Genomic DNA, 7,994 nt, shown 5'->3' with positions numbered 1-7,994 from the left:
CCCGGGAACGCGCCGGGCCGGCGGGGCGCCGAGCTGCGGCCGCCGCGGCGGGCGAGGAGTTTGCAAAGTGCCGGCTGCGACGCGAGAGGGAGCGGGAGCGCGGGAGGAGGAGGAGGGCAGGAAAAAGGAGAAGGAGGGCGCCGCCTGCCGGGACCCGCCCCGTGCCCCTGTGACCCGGGCATCCCACGCGCCCGGCAACTCGCGCGCCCCACAACTCCCGCCCCGCTCACGCCCGGCTTCCTACTCCTGTGGCCCTTGGCCGTGCGTCGCCCGGATCCTTGCTCTCAGCTCCTTTCCTGTCTGAGCTTCTCTCATCCGTAAATCTAAACATCCCCTAAATTTGGGGGAAAAAATCTTAATACTATCAGCCAAGAATTTAGGTAAAGTGTGAAATAGAAAAATAAATACTAAGCCCATGAGTTCTTAGACTTTTTCATGTCTGTGAAAGCACAGTGCTTTAGAGGGGTTTGCTTTCTAGGCACACACACAACTTTCTCAGACTGTCCCTTCCTCCTTGCAACCAGAAGGGGGCCCTGAACCCGCCACGACATCTAGGCTGTGGAGCCACTAAAGTCCCTTTCCTGGACACTCAGATCACAACCCAAGGCTCAAGGAACGGCCCCCACCGGAAGGAAGGTGAATCCCTAAAGCCTCAGCATTAAGATGCACACCACTTTGTTCTGCCTTTTTGAGCTTGTTCCCTCATCCAGAATTTCTTGGTTAATCTCTACAAATTTTTTATTCCAGATTTCTTTGCGCTACAATCACTCATATTCTTTTCTTGACTTCTGAGAATTAGCTTATGCTTTCTTTCTTTTTTTACCTAGCAAATGTATAGAAAGCTATAAATTTGCCTCTGGGTAAAGATTTAGCTACATCCCACATATTTCTAATGTTATTTACACTGTGATGGCTTGGCCTGTGTCAGGACCAGCACTGCATTGATTTCCCTGGTACTTGGCACTTCAGAGCAATGTTTGTGGATGTCCCTGTCTCCAGCAGAGAGAGCCTGCTTAGGGACCTTATGTGGTGTCCCTCTCCCTGCCAAGAGTGCCCCTGATCAACATGTACAATGGGTGTTCTCAGCCATGGTCATAGTCCCAAGACACAGATGGACTCTACAGAAGAACAGGACTTGTGGGCCTAGTGGAGCACATCTATAATCCCAACACTCAAGAGGCTGAAGCAGGAGGATCATTAGGAGTTCAAGACCAACCTGGGCTACAAAATGAGCTCAAGGCCAGCCTGAACTGAATGGCGCTGAGACCCTGGCTCGAAAAGACAAAAAAAGAAAAAAGAAAAAAAAAAAAAAGAAGAAGAAAAAGAAAAAGAAAAAATTTTTAAAAAATAAAAGAAAACAGGGCTGGGGAAATAGCTCAGAGGCTTAAGTGCCTGCCTGATAAGCACAAGGTCCTGAGTTTGATCCCCAGTGCAAAAATAAAACAAAACAAAGACAGGACTTATGACCAAGTGGTCTGCAAAACAGAAGGTTAAGTTCAGCAGGGCCAAACTCGTTTGGGATGCTTTGGGTACCATCTTGGCCAGTGTTTGTCCTTCAGCCTCATTCCTAGCTCATTACACTACATTTCCATAGTAAGCTGCCCACTGGCACCATGCAACCCCAAGAGTGAATATGGTCAGTGCTAGGGAGAGGGGTTTAGCTATAAAGTGAGATGTTTCTGGAAGAATCATAAATATTCTGCTCTCTCACTTGTCTGCTGGTTCCCCCAACCTCCCATAGTCTTTTTTTTTTTTTTTGGCAGAACCAGGGTTTGAACTCAGGCCCTCAAGCACTTATTCTACTGAGCTATCTCCCTGGTCCGTCCCATAGTCTATATAATCGTACTTCCTTTGCTTGCTGGGGTAGGAGGAAACACAATCTGACAACTTAGACTCCTGCTCCCTTCCTTCACTGACCACTGAATATACACACCTCACTTTGATTATTCTCCAGTGTCCTGATCGGTTCAGCTCTGGGGAAAGAGAACTCAAGCTTTGGGGAAATTCTCAGCAACATTCAGCCCTTCTTGGGTGTCCCCTGGGAATGCCAGGGGTACAGAGAATGATGGGGGCCCAATCACTGGGATCCTCAGTATCCCTAAAGATTTTTATGTCAGGATGATGTTATAAACTCACCCCTCTAGATGAAACTTTACAACTGGAAACTGGTCTCTTGTTAATAGGGACTTGACACTATGGAAATTAGTATTATCTGTATAGATCCTGTAACTACTTTATGAAAGCACTGTGATATTGTATCCCATTCATACCTGTCAACAGTGAGTGTAAACAGCTGAAACTGACCAACAGTTGTGCAGCCACTACCTCATTTTACAATCTACCAGATGTTTCCCAGAAAGATACACATGGCCCGGGCTTCCCTCCACCTGACCTACAAGCTGTGACTCTAGCCGTAGGCATGGTCTCTACCAGGCTTTGAGGGTGAAGCAAATTCCACTGAAATCCTGGCATACATCTAGGGGGATCACGGGAGAAGGAGTTGATGGGTGGGGAGGGGCAGTTGGTCTCTGGTCATGCCCAGGGTCCACTTGGTGCCCCTTCCCATGCCCCTGAAAGCATAGTAGAGCTGACCTGCATCTCTTTCTCCATACTGCCTTGTTCCTCTCTGACACTCATCACCTGGACCTGCAGCAGACAGAGCACCCACTTGGTACCAAGCTAGTGTGGCTCTGACCTGGGGTGGGAGGAGGAAAGATGCAGCCCTGCCTCTCAGGAGTTCCCTAGCATGGCCAGAACAGGAGATGGCAACCACAGGCAAGGTGCCAAGGTGCCATAGAAGGCTGCAAGAACTTGCTCCCACTCTAGGACCGTGTACAACCCTGTCTGGCATCTGCTGTTTCCTGGGGCCCTGATCCAAGGAGAAGGCCACAGGGCCAGGGAGACTCTAGGATGTGGTGGGCATGACCCATTTCTCTGCTCTTCTCAGCCCTGTCCCTGGGTTTCTCTGCTGTGGGCTACAAGCAACTCTGAGTGAGTGGGTGACCTCAGCCTTGCCATCTGCCTTGACTTCTTGTATTTCCTTGCTCTCCATTCCTGTGTGCTGGGTTGTTCCAGTTTCAGCCAAATATATGGAACTGGAGGTCACAAGAGAAGTTGTAATCAGCTGCGAGACCATGGAAACCATTCTTTCTGCTCAAAGGTAGAAGCAAACCTGGGGACAGTCAGCTCCACCAGACATGGAGGCCTCTTCCTCAACAACCATGGGTAACTCAAGGATGGGCATCAACTGTGGCCAGGCTGTGGAGCCCCAAGGAACAATAGACTGGATCCTGCCCACTTAGAATTCTCCTGGGGAGACCAAACTGGAGTGAGTGGAACCAGCAGCACAGGACACAGACATTACACAAGACCCATGCTCAGAATTACCCACACTCAGGTCAGTAGTGACCTCAGTGTAACAAGACATGTCATTTGTATTTTGCACTGGGCCCACCAAATCATGGGGCCAGTCCTGTAGACCAGGGGGGTGCTGGTGAACATTAAACAGCAAAAGAAATGAGGCATGGTAGTACAGAAGTCTGGGAGGCTGAGGCAGGAGAATGGCAAGTTCTACTCAATCCTAGGAAATTTAGCCATTTGGCAAGATCTTGTCTCAAAATTAAAAAACTGTGGTGGGCTTGTGTACTTCAGTGTGAAAATTCTGGGTTCCCTCCCTAGTGCCACAAAAAAAGCAACAAAATAGCAAGAATTAAGCACCACTGTCTACGCATTTGCATGGTGGTGGAATACCACAGCTAAGTTCAGACTGTGCTGTGGTCTCCGGGACTGTGAGTGGTGGCTCTCAGAGCCTATGAAGACAGACTCCAGACCCCAGTGATGTGGGCACATAGCAAGTTCTGGACCCATTTGAGATTCTAGCAGAACCTGATAGTGACAATAACACATAAACAGAAGTGCTTCCCTTTGGGTAAAGAAGAGGGTAGGCCGGAAGCAAAGATTCTAGCTGAGCACACCTCCCTGTTCTAGGTTAGGATATGAACCCCCCAGTGCTGTCCACTAGGAGCAAGGAAATGCCTCCTCATCTGTCATATAGTGCTGGCTTTTCATGATGCCCCTGCACAACCCACTGACCACCTCTTTACAGGAGCTCTGCTGCCTCATCCTCTGGCATCCCTGGCTTTTATCCCTGCCATCTGCCCCCAGGTGTGCAGAGTTCATGGACCTTCCCTTCCAGACTCTGTATTCTTAGCCACTTGGCAACTCTTAAAGTCATCCCTCTGTGTAAGCCCTTGATTTAGGCACACCAATGACCAGGATGGCAGATCAGACAGGTGGGGAAGACACATTGGCCCTGTTCATACTCCACAGTGCATGATGAAATGACTGGAACCTCTGGATTCCCATGGGCTCCAGAGAGGCTGTGGTCACCACTCATTCCCTCTTCAGTGCAGAACCTTGGCATGATGTGTGCTGGCAGCTGATGGTTCACAGCTCAGACCCCTGGGAAGCTGCTCTGTGCCAGTGTGCTCTACCCTAGAAGATGCAATGGCATCCCCCTCTGCAGATAGCCTCAACCTGGGACCACTCCGTGCAGGAGTTCAAGCCATGGCAGCTCCAGGCATCCCAGGGGCCCCAGTGGAAGCCTCTGCTGGGTCTGTGGTAGACACAGCACAGCCTCTCTGCTGCCCATCCTGCCTTTTCACTCTCCTGCTGGTGCAAGAACACACCACAGGACAGCCCTATATGCCATCCTCCATCTCTTGACTGTGCCCTGGAAGACACCTAGGACACCCCCATTTCCTCTGCTCTTCCATCCCTGACTTCACCATTACTTTTCTATCTTCTTTTATTGGATACACATTCTATTCTTGCTTCTGACTGAGGACTCCATGCTTTGTGTACAGATGGATTCTAAAATCTAAGAAATCCATTACCTACTTTTCGAATGTTATACTTACCCAAATTCAAGGCCAAGTAGTTTAAATTCAGCTGCAGGAAAATAAAAGACATAAAAGAAGAAATTTTAACCTCAAAGAAAATAAAGAAAACAAAAATTTTAAGGAAGAGAGAGCAAGAAAAACAATATTATGTATAAATTAGATTCTACTTAAATATACTAGAAAAGGAAGTAGGTAGAAATCTTTAGGACTTAGAGGTATGCAGTGTTCATGAAGAGAAAACAAACTGCAGGGGAAATACTTCAAATAATCAACAACTGGATCTCATCTTATTGAAAAGTTTCTGCACATCAAAAGAAATCACCAATGGGGTAAAAAGAAAACCCATGAATTAGGAAAAAATTATAGCCAGCTTTCCTTCAGACATAATACTTTTATTTCTTGGACCTGTGTACTATTATTTAATTTATTTCCTATTTTGTAGTGTACATCCTCAAACAATGCTCCCAATGACAGGCTGTGAGAAAGTCTTTTAGTCTTTATGTGTCTAAAAGTATTTATTTTGCCTGTATTCTTCATTGATACTTTGGCTGGGTATAGAATTCCAGGTTAAAATCAACTTCCTCAGAGCTTGGAAAGTGTTACTCTATTTTTCCTCTCTTTTAGTACTGCTGATGCTAATTTATGTCTTATTCCTTTGAGGAAGAGATTCCCTTGAGAGGTAGAGTACTGTCCCTAATGGGGACATTTGCAAATCTGGTGGGTTTTTTTGTTTTTTTGTTTAGTCATCCCACTGACTATGGAGTATTCAATGGGCAGATCCTATAGGCTTAAGCTACCATATTCAGGGAAGTCCCATCCAGTAAAAATTTTCCTAACCAAATTGTCAGAAAAAAAAAAAGTTGGAGGACTTCACACTACCTGATTTGAAGACTTGTGTATGCAAGAGTAATTGAGACAAGTCAGATCAACAGAAAAATAGATGTACAAATTAAGAGTGTGGAAGAGTCTAGAAGTAGACTTCCACTTCTCTGGTCAACAAATTTTTGACAAAGATCATAAAACCAACTCAATAAAATAAAGGAAAAGATAATATTTCAATGTCATTTGTTTTTGTTTTTTGGAACCAGGGATTGAACACAGGTCCTTGTGCTTACCAGGCAAGCGCTTATCCTACTGAGCTATCTCCCCGTCCCTCAACATTATTTGTAAACTTAGATATCCATGTGTAGCAGATGACCCTTGCACCAACCCACACAAAATCTACAAAAATGTTTGGAGACATACCTTTGGAACTAAATATATAGAATTCTAAGATAAAATAAGAGAAAATCATAATGACCTTGAGTCTGACAAAGATATCTTAAGCTCATCAATAAAAGCATTAACTTTAAAAGAAAAAATCAATAAATTAGGCTTCATCAAATTAAAGGAAAAAACCTTGCTCTTGAAATGATGCTATCAAAAAAAAGCAAAACAGTGGGGCCAGGGAGATGGCTTAGTGGAATAAGAGCTTCCCTGGCAAGCGCAAGGGCCTGAGTTCAATCCCTGGTTCTGAAAAAAAAAATGAAAACAGAAAATAGTTACAAACTGTGTACCTGAAAAAGGACTTAGAAATATCTACAGAACCCTTACAACTTAATGATAAAACAATTCAATTAAAAATAAATAAGAGGGCTGGGGAGATAGCTCAGCAGATTAAGTGCCTGCCTGGCAAGCACAAGGTTCTGAGGTCAATCCCCGGTTCCACAAAATAAATAAATAAATAAATAAATAAATAAATAAAAATTAAAAAAATAAATAAGAGATTTGAACTGGTATTTCATCAAAGAATACATTTGAATGAAAATTAGGAACATAAAAACACCATTAGTTATTAAGAAGATGCAAATTAAAAGCTCAATGATCTATTTATGATATCAAAAGCATAAGCAACAATGTAAAAATTAGATAAACTGGATGTTATTGACATTAAAACTGTTGTGCTTTAAAGGACACAAATCAAGAAAGTAAAAAGAGCCCATAGAATGCAGGAAATGTGTTGCCAACAATATCCAATTAGAGACTTGGATCTAGAATATAAATAATGCTTGCAACTTAACAATACAAAAGACAAGTAACCCAATTTAAAAATGGGCAAAGGACTTAAATAGACCTTCCCTTAAAGAAGATATATAATAAGGCTGACAAGATGCTCAACATCATTAACCATCAGGGAGACACAAACTTAAAAACCCTTTACACCCACTAAGTTGGCAAGAAGAATCAAAACTGCAGACAATAACAGGTGTTGATGAGGATATAGAAGAAATGGAACCCTCGGCTTCTGGTGTGGATGGAAAATAGAACAGCTGCCCCAGGGAATAGTCTGAGAGCTCCTCAAACATTTGAACATTTCAAGCATCTGACCCCAAAATAACACTGCTGGTTATGTACTCACAAGAATGGAAAACATCATGAATCATGAAAATATGATGCTGCATAAGCCACTCCCAAAGGGCCACATATTGAGTGGTTCCATTTTTATGCCACTTTCAGAATAGATGAAACAGAAGAGATGAGTGGTTGCCGAGACTTGGGGAGGTGGTGGCACTGGACAGTAACGATTTCAGTCTGGGGTGATGAAAATGTTGTGAAATGGATCACGAGGTGATGGTCTCATATTATCAAATACATTAAAAGTCTTTGCATTGCACACTTTTAAAAGTGGTGAATAGTTGGGGAGATAGCTCAGCAGCACAGTACCTTCCTAGTAAGTGCAAGGCCCTGAGTTCAATTCTTAGTACCAAACAAACAAAACAAAACAAAACAAAACAAAACAAAAAACCCCACACATATAAATATGTGGTGAATTGTATAGCATGTTAAATACATCTCAGTAAAGCTACTGAACAGCGAAGTCTACAATGAGACTCTACTGCATGCCAACTAGAGTGTCTTAATTTAAGAATATCTGTAATCTCAGCGCTCTGGGAAGCTGAAGCAGAAATGGAAGTTGGAGCCCAGTCTGGGCATATATAGTGACTTATAGCAAGATCCTCTCTCCAAAAACAACAAGAGAGAGAGCTAAGAATTTAGTTCAGTGTGAAGACCCTGGATTCGATCACCAGCACAAGTGCGTACACACACACACAT

Source organism: Octodon degus, unplaced genomic scaffold (genome assembly GCF_000260255.1).
Source record: "Octodon degus isolate 3935 unplaced genomic scaffold, OctDeg1.0 scaffold00350, whole genome shotgun sequence".
NCBI classification, from domain to species: Eukaryota; Metazoa; Chordata; class Mammalia; order Rodentia; family Octodontidae; genus Octodon; species Octodon degus.
The sequence above is the reverse complement of the archived record's forward strand: the minus strand, read 5'-3'. Positions refer to the sequence as shown.